Source organism: Haemaphysalis longicornis, unplaced genomic scaffold (assembly GCF_048455015.1).
Source record: "Haemaphysalis longicornis isolate Haplotype H1 unplaced genomic scaffold, Haemaphysalis longicornis Haplotype H1 scaffold_2, whole genome shotgun sequence".
Classification (NCBI taxonomy): Eukaryota; Metazoa; Arthropoda; class Arachnida; order Ixodida; family Ixodidae; genus Haemaphysalis; species Haemaphysalis longicornis.
Window position 1 is genome coordinate 200,861,900 of NW_027526295.1, and position 11,458 is coordinate 200,873,357.

The window sequence follows — 11,458 nt, forward strand, 5'->3', positions numbered from 1 at the left end:
GTCGTCCTCAATGTAAGTTGAACCCTTTTAGTGAGCCTCCAAGTTTCTGCCCCGTAGGTGAGTACCGGTAAGATGCAGCTGTCATACACTTTCTTCTTCGGGGACAATGGCAGGCTGCCATTTCTTATCTGAGAATGCCTGCCGAATGCACTGCACCCCATTCTTACCGTTCTAATTACATCCGCCTCATGGTTGGGATCTGCCTCATGGTTGGGATCTGGGGTCACTGCTTGGCCTAAGTAGATATATTCGCTCTCCACTTCCACTGCCTCGCACCTATCTCAAACCGCTGTGCTCTCCTTAAGTTATTATGCATTACTTTAGTTTTCTGCATATTAATTTTTAGGCCCTCGATTCTACTGTGCTTGTCAAGTTCGGTAATTTTGCATGCTTTGCAATTAGTCCCCCGAGTTACTTAGCAAGGCAACGTCATCAGCAAATCTGAGGTCACTGAGGTATTCTCCATTAACCTTTACTCCCACCTATTCTCATGACTACTTCTTGTAAACATGCTGTGAATAACATTATAGAGATTGTGCATCCTTGTCTGACGCTCTTCCTTATAGGTATTTTACTGCTCTCCTTATGAAAGAACGATGGTAGCGGTGGATCCATTGTAGATACCATCTAGTATTGTTACGTAATGCTCGTCCATACCCTGATTCCGCAATGCCTGAATGACTGCTGAGGTTTCGACAGAGTCAAATGCTTTATCATTATCTATGAAGGCTGTATATCAGGGTTGAGACTCCGCGGATTTCTTTATCACCTGACTGATCGTGTGAATACGATCCATCGTTGAATAGCCTTTACGAAACCCTGCTTAATTGTTCATTGGGTTGACTGAAATCTGAGGTGGCAGAAATTCTGTTAGCGCGCGGTAGCAGCAGGGCACTCCATGCTGGAGGCTTTGAGCCGTCGTCGGCAAGCGGTGTCTGACAGCCCCGCGAATATCGCCGAGCGAGCCGTCGGACTCCGAAAACGCCGGAAGCGGCACCACAACTGCAGACAAAGGCAGGCTTTGGACGAATAGTGTAATAATTTCAGCTAAACCAAAGGTAAACCAAGTGAAACCAAGACTTAACCAGGCTAAGCCAAGCTTTCGCTTTGCATATCCACGCTGAGCTAAGCCGCTGCCATCTTCAGTTGTGGACTTGATTTAACTCGACGTGTTGTCGTACCTCATCCTGAATTTCACTTCTTGTTTGTCGTCGTAATGGGGAGGCCACAGTTCGTACTCCCGGGCGCCGGAGGCATCGAAAATTTACACTAAGCGACACGTGTAAAAACAGTGCCTGTAAGATGCTGAGTCCAAATTCTTCTCCAACAACGGATACGTCTAAAGCCCCTGATTTGAGACCATTTGCCGAGATTAATTAATGATGCCGAGGAACGGCCAGTCGCAGCACCCCTTCCGCCAAGAGTTCGTGCCTGTGTAGAAAATTCATTGTCACAAGCTCAGCTTCGCTGGTCATCCGCCTTCAGGAAGTGGAATCGCTCATGATTATTTAATTGGCATGCATTAGAAAAACATTGGTATGTTTTGTTTTGTACTCGAAATACTTGTACACTGCAGTGCTTTCACCAAAATTAACATGAAAGACGAAGAGATTGATAAAACTAATTTGGAAGTGACATACGATGCCAAAGCAAAACTTGCTAACTACCCGGTCCGAAGTCATTTTGGTCGAAGTCCGCTCTTGAAATTCCACTTCACTAAGATGGGATCGATGGATTCATTGCGTAGCAAAAATTGGTTGGTTGGTTGTAGGGTTTAACGCGCTGACGCAACGCAGGCGATGAGGCGCGCCGTAGTGGAGGGCTCCGGATTAATTTCGACAACCTGGGGATCTTTAAGGCGCGCCGAAATCTCGTACAACGTTTTTGCTTTTCGCCTCCATCAGAAAAGCGGCCGCCGCGGCCGGGAATCGAACGCGCGACCTCGTGCTCAGCAGCGCAACGCCGTAGCCACTGAGCCACCGCGGCGGGTACGCGTAGCAAAAAGCAGGCTCATAATTAGGCACATCGCAATCCACTGGATACCCTTTACCAGCCGCTACCAGCACTTCCTTTTGTTACCTTCAGCATAGCACAACTGTGGTCTGGTTGCCAGAACTTTTAGATGCGACTGCATCTCATTCACTCGCCTTGTCCATGCAGCGTCGTCGGCGTTGTTGTCGTCCGCCCCTCCCCCATTCTCCTCGCCGCGCGAGCTGCGCTCTCCGCCGCTCACCCCCTCTCCTCTCCGATGCCCATCTCTCGCGAGGGGTATAGGCACTATACGAGGGGCATTGGATTGGATTCGAATGGATTGGCTTGGATTGGATTAAAGTGGATTGTGTTGCGTCATAGCCGCGGCAGACGCACTGGCGCCGGCGCATGTGCAGTACTCTCTCTTCCGCGGTCTCCTCTCCTTCGGGCGCGCTGCGCATATAACCGGCGTGCCGCTCTCCGGCGGCCTTTCGGTCGACGGTTGCTCTCCGATTGCGCTTGAACACCCCTCAGCGTCGCATCACACCAGGGTTCCCGCGAGGGGAGGTGGGCGTAATTTTTCGTTTACGTCCGTTTCGCTACATTCAACGCTGCATAGTTGCGCTCTCGGCGGAGCATTCTTTACATTTGCCCGGCCCGAGTTTTTCCCGCACAACTCCGTTTCGCTGCCTTCAACCTTCACGGCCGCGCAGCGGACCTTGCGCAGGCGTGCAGCCAGAATTTTTTTTTCGGGGGGGGGGGGGGGGGGGGATAATTGTTGTTCTCAAGCTCCCCTCCCACTTCCGCCCTCTAGAGAAAAAAAAGCGCTGTAGTTTGCAAGCGCACTGAGCGAGCCGCACGGTCACTGGGCAGGCGGGGGCCTAGGCCGCGAAGTGGCGCAGGCCGGCGCAGGTAGCTCTGCGATAGCTTGTTACCGCTGCACGAAATGGGACTCAAGTCCCAAACAAGGTAGCACATACGAGAAAGGAGTTAATGATGCGATGGCGGATTGAAATAAAAATCGTCATCTACACCGCTTACTAGAGCGACAATCGATTATCCGCGCAGTGTCAAGCCCAACACATCTAGGTGCACATCGATGCGCGCTGGGAGCAGCAGGCCGGTCTGTAGACCTGTAGGCAGACCGGCCTGCTGCTCCCAGCGCACGTCGCATGCTCTCCACCCACTGTCTAGAGTGCCGCGCGTCGTTCTCTAGCCGCGGCAGCAATTTGCACTCGCAGCGCCTGCGTCGCATGCACGGTCGCATTTTAATTAAGCGGCTGACGAGATCAGAGAGAGAGAGAGAGAGAGAGAGAGAGAGAGAGAGAGAGAGAGCTTTATTACGCAACTATGTGAGAGTGGCTCCTCAGACCAGGCGCCCATGTGCTGTCCAGACTGCCGTAGATGGTCACAAGCAGGAGCTGGTCCTCAGGTCGACAGCTGGACAGCAGTATCTATCACTCAAGGGGGGACGGGTTCAGGGGCGGAAGGTTCGAGTTTTTTGTGCAGTCGAATAATATGTGTGTCAGAGTTCCTGGTAGTCCTGGATGAATTCACACTTATCAGAGTACTGCGTACGAAAGAGTAAATGCATACGGATGGGGTGGGGAAAAGTGCCTCCTTGAAATTGTCTGAGTGTGATTTCTTGGCTTTTGATCAAAGACGACATCAGTGCATATGGGAATTCGCAGACACTGCCGGCGACGCGCATTCGACAGTGCTACGGCAGCTCTGCTCTGTGATATCCGTCCGACGGTCACATGGACAGCTTTGTTTAGACAAAATCCCGCGTTTTCGGGCACTCGCTGAAACCGAAACTGCAACTGGTCGCATTAAAAAGTATCTCATTAAACAACCATCACACGCTGAAGGAAAAGAAGTTTCCACACGTGATAAGCAGGTCATTATCTCAACAACAACAACAAGAAAACAAGATGCAAAATTTTTGTGTCAGTGCGGCCTTCAACACACTGATAGCTGCGTTTTTAGTACTGGACTATCACTGCTGCCCATATTACGCCCCATCAGTGCAAAATTTGAATTTTTAAAAATATTTGTTGCATTGCTTCGGTTGAAGAACGTCTTCTGTGGCTGGAATGGAGCTGAGTGAGGAGCAAAGGGCAGTTCTCTCAAATTGAACCAAGTTATATTTGGTCTTGTAGAGTCAGGTATTGCAGAGTCAGGTGAAGTTGTAAACTGGTATAAATCCGCATACTGCGTGGTGCAAATCTGTGCCCGTGATGCGGGACGTGGCCTCCGCGAACGTACGGCACGGCCGGGGACCTTATGCAGGCATTAGAGTATATGGCGATAATTTCATGTGATTACTTGCTTGGTTTCAACGTGTTTAGTATGGTGAATGTGACATCCACAATAAAATGATGTAGGCCTATGAATGTGATTTTTTATTTCGTTGTTCTCCAAAATGCAGTGTATAAACCTTTTTTTAGCATATAAGCTTTCTACGCCCGTACAACAGCTTCCAGTTTAAGGCCAATCGAACTCATTCTGCGCAGTCTACATCAAATCTATGCACTTACGTTAAGTACTTAACGTAAGTACTCAACGTAAACGCAGGTTTTATCTGAAAAAACTGCAGGCTATGAATTATGCCTGCAAGAAGCGTTATATTACTAGCAATAATTTCAGCACGTACCAATCCTAAACACACATACATCATGGCACATACATACATGGCACTGTGAACCTGCACGCAGAATGGAATAATTCTGCCATCGGTATTTGTCAAGCCATGCCAGCTGAAATTTCCGCTTCTGCTTTGAGTTCTAGCGCAGTCCATCTCGTAGTTACTATTAGGAGTCCAGGCGGACGCGAGAAGCTGGCGCTTTGTAATTGATTGACATATCGGTACAGACCAAATGTAGAGCCTGCTGTAATGAGTTCTTCCTTGGTGTTGCGAAATGGTTACATTATTCTGTCAAGTTTTCAATGATACATGCATAAATGAAGGAATGTACACTATCCAGTAACTTTTCTGGGGTGGCCATTCCCTTGAGGTGTACGTACCACTCCTAGATAAGATTCTAGATAAGGTAGAACAAGTCACTGCAAAGTTCAATATTCAATGCCATACCGAACTTTAGATTTAGCCAGAAAAAATAATAACGCAGTGGCCGTGGTGTCTGACCATACTCTTGAGGCTAGGCACGTTCTGTGCAAGTTGAGTAAAATCTTGCTGTGTTTTGGAATTTTGTCGTGAAGTCTGAAGGACCTACACTGAGGTCCTACTATTTCGGGCTCAAACAGGTAAGGACATACTCTTTAGCGGACGCGTGCGCTGCCTTTGTTCAGCCGAGTATACACACTACCGGTTTCAAAGCTAAACGATAAAACAACGCATAGAAATTTTGTGGTTTTCTTTAGTGACACGGGAAATGAAAATTATGTTGCGAAACTCCTTGGTCCACCAGAAAATAGAGGACATTGGGCAGTTGTACAGAGTCAGCATGGCCTTCGGGAGTGAGTCGATGCTCAAAACGAGTCAGACCCGCCGCGGTGGCGCAAGGCGTTGCGCTGCTGAGCACGAGGTCGCGGGTTCGATTCCCGGCCGCGGCGGCCGCTTTTCTGATGGAGGCGAAAAGCAAAAACGCCCGTGTGTACGAGATTTCGCCGCACGTTAAAGATCCCCAGGTGGTCAAAATTAATCCGGAGACCTCCACTACGGCGCGCCTCATCGCCTGCGTTGCGTCGGCGCGTTAAACCCCACAATCAATCAATCAATCAATCAATCAATCAATCAATCAAAACGAGTCAGCATTTTGTTGCCCTTGGTGCACAAAAAAAAAACATGCGTAATGGAATGACGCGGCATATATAAATGCTACAGACTACCGTGTTTCAACATGAAACGCATTCCTTTGGTTGACAGCGACCGTGATGTTTAAACTGAAGCATGGTTTCAGGTTACGACATGATAGATTGGCTAAAAATTGAAAAGTTGTTTACAGTGATAATTCCTCGGTCATTTTGGTTACTTAAGTAATGCTGTTCGAAAATTCCTCCATGCGACAGAGAAAACATCTTGGAATGTGTAAGTAACAGTTGTGGATCTAGGTAGAAACGTCAGCGCGCACCAGGGTGGGAGGGGGGAGGAAGAGGGCGCAAGTTAGGTGCGTTTGAGAGGGCCTGTCGTCTGTAGCATGTTTTTTTTAATTACAACATTCGTTTGTCTTTTTTTAATTACAACATTCGTTTGTCATCCCAGACTGATTCAGCATTCAAAGAACTACACTCTTGCACCCACAAAAGTTCAAAAAAGGTCAGGAAGAGTTAAAGTTAAAATGTACCAGAAAGGCACATTCGTTTCCACGTCAGCTGTCTTTCACTCGCGCACGCTGCTATGCTAATTTTAAAATTAAGTACAACAATAGATGCACGCGTCGGCATAATACGCGGTGAGAAAGTCCAGATAACAGGCCCACCATGCGACAGCGGCTACCTCACATGGAGCAGCGTGCCTGTAAGCAAACTACTAAAACTGGAGCGAGAACAAATGTATTTTTAACTCTTCGTGTAGATATAGTGACGGTGTCCTGATACACTCTGAATAAACCTCTCCAACTTCGTGCACCATAAAATATTTAGGCGTTTATATGATTTTGTTTTCCCTCATTCAATGTTACGTATCTGCTTCTTTCAACAACCAATTGAAACGCAAATATTGCATTCAAAATGAAACTATACAAGTTTTCTGGCTCGCGCAGACACAAAGGTGCTGTGACATCGTGTAAACATCGCAATTATTTAAGTATCTTCATAATTGATTTACACCGCTCAGCTTAGGGCAAAAGCAACCTCCATCGTCACCAAACATCAATGATCGAGCAAGGACAAGTCAGTGGAAGAAAATGACTTACAATTTGAGGACTCTTTTGTGTGCTGGCACTACGAGCGTGAGCTCCCCAAAGCCGGGGCGCTTCTGTCCTCGGGGTATATCACCTTTGTGGTGAGTCATGCCTCTGAATATACTGCTCTCGTCGGCCGCCGCACAAGAAAAAAGCGGCCATGGACGCAATGGAAGGGCTTTAGTTGTGACCGAGGTTGGAGATGGCCATAGGGTCTTTGTTATAGTCGCGACTGCCATCCGCCTGCGGCAGGGCTGGTGACCGTTGTGCCTCCACGTTTAGGATTATGCCTGGAACCATGGTTCGATGAGCCACAGCGTGCCCTTTTTGTCGGCCCGCTGTACCCCAATTTCCTTGGTTATGGATAAATACAGCCAAACAAATTTGCCTAATCGCGGAGGTGAAAATGGCTGTCTGCAATATGGTTTTCAGAACGGTACACGCATTGCGCGAAAGCTGAGACCATGCAATTATCCCACACCAAAAAAAAAACCCACTCCGGATTGAAAGAAATGTGAAAAAGAAAGAATGAAGGGGTGACGAGGAGAAGAGAGACATACTTTGCTGTGCGCCTCACTCACAAAGGCCATTCATTCAGCTAAGCCATCGGCAAATACGTTGACCCCTCGCTTTCTTCGGTTACCTTGCAGGAGTCTTTAATGTCTGCCACCCCTGCTTACATGTGGTTCTGCTTACACATACAAAGATCGTCTTTTCCCTTTAGGCCTCCATCGTATCAGCCTTCAACCACACATGTCCGGTGGTTCCTCTTTTTCCGCCGCCAGTTAGTGCCAAGTCAATGTTCTCTGCTGAGAACGATTCAGCCGGCCAATTATTCTCCGCGTGGCGACATGTCATCACAAGGGGACACAACGCACGCCTTTGGAGTCCCGTCCCGTGCGCTACACCCCTCAGGAATCACATATGCTGCCTGAGGTGCGTCATTTTGTGTAGCACCCATCCGAGGCGTGAATGTTTCTAATAGCGGCACGTTCGAGCGATATATGCGCCTTTGTTCACAGGCGACGTACCAGGAATAATAGGCAGCACAGCGAGGGCCGGAAAAATTTCAAGGGGCGGGGGCATGAAGCCCGGTTAGCCCTCTCCGCCTCCCCCCCCCCCCCCCCTCCCCCCTGGCTACACCACTGACCTTGCAGCGGAGCACCCTTTCAATGCGAACCTCGAATTTTCTAACAGCTCCGATCTTCCGGTGACGTTTACGTTCTTTTTAACAGCGGAGCTGTTTAGGCCGAGCGTTATCCGTCCGTCGAACCAAAAAACCTCGAAGTATGAGGGAAAGTGGCGTGGAGGCAAGAAGCCCACGAGCAGCTGTTGGGAGTGCGCGCATCAAGAAAAAAAAGTGGTGATGGAGGTACCGGGAATTTTTTTTTTATTGCAAAAGTTTGCTCTGCAGCATAAAACGGTGGAGGCGAGTGTGTTTAAATGTACGTAAACAGGGAGTTTTCAATAAGAAAGTCTAAAAGGCTCCGGGGATACGGCCCAAAGAGCCAGCGTCTGTAGTCGGGAGGCCGGCCTGGGTTGAGTCCCACACTATGTAGTACTTGCTGACGGGAACGTTGGAACCGGGAATTGAACCCATGAGCTTTACGCCGTGAACCCGGCAACCTAACCACGAAGCCATTCCGAAAGCCTGAGGGACGGAGAATTAAATCCTGTCTTTCTGGTTCGCAGTGCCCATTCACGTGACTAGTTTTAGGTTCCGCGTCTCTACAGGGAACGGCCGCGGATGCTCCGGAAAAGAAAATGCCTCCGCACGTTTTCGCTCGACAGCGGCGGACCTTCGCGGGGAATGGAACCCGTTTATGGCACTGCGGTCACGCGGTTTGTGGTTGTACCAGTTGTGAAGGTGGCTTTTAAATGCAGAGCATTTCAGTAACTCACGATGTCACCCGCGTTGGCGTCCGTAGTCCGCACCGTCGTTGTCCCTACTATATATATATAAAAAATACTATCCGGCGCCCGGTTTCGATCCCTCGGCCCTGCGGGCGGAACGCAATGTACATTTTCAGTGCGGCGTGGTCGGCACACGTGGAAGTGACCGGTGCAAACATGACCTCCGCGATCGGCTGCCGGCGGCGCTGCCGGCAGCCGATCGCGGAGGTTATGGTCATGGTCAAGGACATGCAGGAAAGAAAAGGTGGTCAAGGAGGTTACAACCTCCTTGGTCATGGTGCGAGCCATGGTGCGAGCGCTGCAGAAGCGCGCCTTGGCGTTTGGGGTCGCTGTGGGAGATCAAGAACTGGGGCATGGAGGAAAGAAAAGAAAAAAAGAAAAGTACTCCTTCCTCCATGAGCTGGGGTGTCTCGACGTGTGCCTCTCGAGTGTGCCGCACGTGTGGATGAGCCGTAAAGCAGGATCGTCCGGTGACGTTTTGTTGACGTCACATAGCCGTCCGCCTCCGCGGGCCTCCTCGTCCGTCGTGTGTAGCCGGCTTTAGTGAATAACATGTGCAGCCAATTGGAAAGAAAAAAAGACACGCAGTGCGCAACACCCACAAAAAAAAAAAAAAAAGGCCGGATAGGAATTTTCAAAAGTGCTAGAGCCAAATGGGATAATTTTGAAGCGAAAAAAATACATAAACCTAATAATCAATTTAGGCGCCCACAGCGTGCAGAAATCTTGCCTTCCCAGGCCGCCTCATTACGACATGGGAAGGCAAATGCACACGTGTTTGGGGAGGTTAAAAATAACTTAACAGAACGAAAAACGCAATAAACTAAACCCCCCAAATTAAGCACGCCAGAAAACAATTAAAAGACCGCCGCCGCGTGAAGCAAAAAGAGACGAACCAGGGGGAAAAACGCTTCCCTTCGTCGGAATCTAACCTAGGTCCCTCGCGTTATGAAGCCGGCTTCTATGCGATTGCGTTTATGGCGTGATCTCTCGTGTGCTGTTCTCCTCACCAGTTCACGTGCGTTTGCACCTGAAGTGGGGAGCAAAGACGCCGGGTTCGCGAAGCCGGTTGCCGCGGCTTCTAGCACGTGCTAATGCGGTCCACTTTGCCTTCGGGCTCTAATAAATGAAATGAAAGATATGAAAGGCTGGGCCTGCCATGGAGACCTTTCAGCGGCAAGTTCGGAAATAAATGTGAGGTGCAATAGCCGGGCCTCCGCGAAAGGTAGAGGGGCCGCCAGCTCTGCTGTTTCTGCAGCCTTGCAGCACTTAGTGCAAGCTGCGCCAATTTTCTTCTTCTTTGAACCCTAACCACACAGTTGTATTAGCGGCAGATCAAAGGCAGTCTTTTTGTATGCCTGGTCCTAAAATAGTGATGTATAGGCCTGCACTCAACTTTCGGCACAGCTGTACGTATTTCGGGTACTGTCGTCCACCCGACTCAAGCTTTAATGCCAAAATGTTGCTATAGCATTCTACGATTCTAGTGCGCTAAAGGCATGAACTGTATCACAAACTGCCAGTAGCTGACCATCATATGGTGTTTCTGTAGCAACTCACGTCTGACGTTGGCCTTCAAAATAAGGTCGTTCGCACCTTAAATGCATTGCTTAACCCGACAGGTATCGCCTTAAAATATCAAACGGCAGTGTAAGCCTTTCATTGCAAAGCCATGAATACAAAGCGGTGCAGGAGGACATTTCAGGGACACCAACTGGACCTCACGAACATTCTTGGGAATGGTACTAGGTACTGAAGTCCTGCCTGAGGGTCCATGAAGGTTGCCCACTCAACTGCTGACTGTTGGACAATGAAGCTTAAATTTCTAATGATAAATGAAGCGAAAGCTAACAGCGATGCTGCAATTTGTGTGGTTGTTCTCCGGCTGAGCGTTTTGTTGAAGGTGGTCCATGATGAAGGAATTTGCATTACGGTCGTAGATGGTGCAGCTGACAAACCCGTTAATGTACAGATGGGTGTGGGGTGAATTCAAAGGGAAAAAATATTTAAAAGCAGAAGCCAGAACGTGCTCCTTGCGCGTAGTGCCAGGCACGGCAGTCACAATCTGTAGGGGCAGGAACATCCACGGAGGATGTAGAGGCGCAGCCGATTTCTAGTAAACCTGCGGTACAAGGCCCTGCACCTCAGTGGCCCAGCCAGATGCTAAAGGATAGTAGTGCTGCTTTGCCACAAACCACAACCACTCGTGGAGCAATTCCTACATTCCAAGCACGATGGGCAACAGCCACCTGCATTCTGCCAGTGTCCCCACCCAAGCCACTGCCTTTGGGGTGCCAACAGAAACCTTTGAGATTTGCGCTCGCATGCCTCCCAAAGCATACACACTACCTTCCAAGGGGTCCAGGACAGGGAGGGAGGCTGCATTGTAGCAGACCAACACGGAGCACATAAGATAAGACCGTGCAACCACAAGCATCACGAGAAGGCATGGGCAAGAGGCGGGCAAATGGAGTAAGTCTAACCTTTAGAGAGTAAACATGTGGCCCCCATGTGAGACTTAATAGCACCTTACCTGCAACTGGCAATGTAGTGCACAATGTCACACCTTGTGTAAGTGATCTCAGCAGGTTTGGTTGGCCTCCTGTTGCCAGGAACACAGTTTGTCTGCTATAGTCTGACCTGCAGCAGGGGCCTGTAGTGTCCAGAGCATTACATGCAGACGTCACAGTGGTCTGCCTGTCATGGGT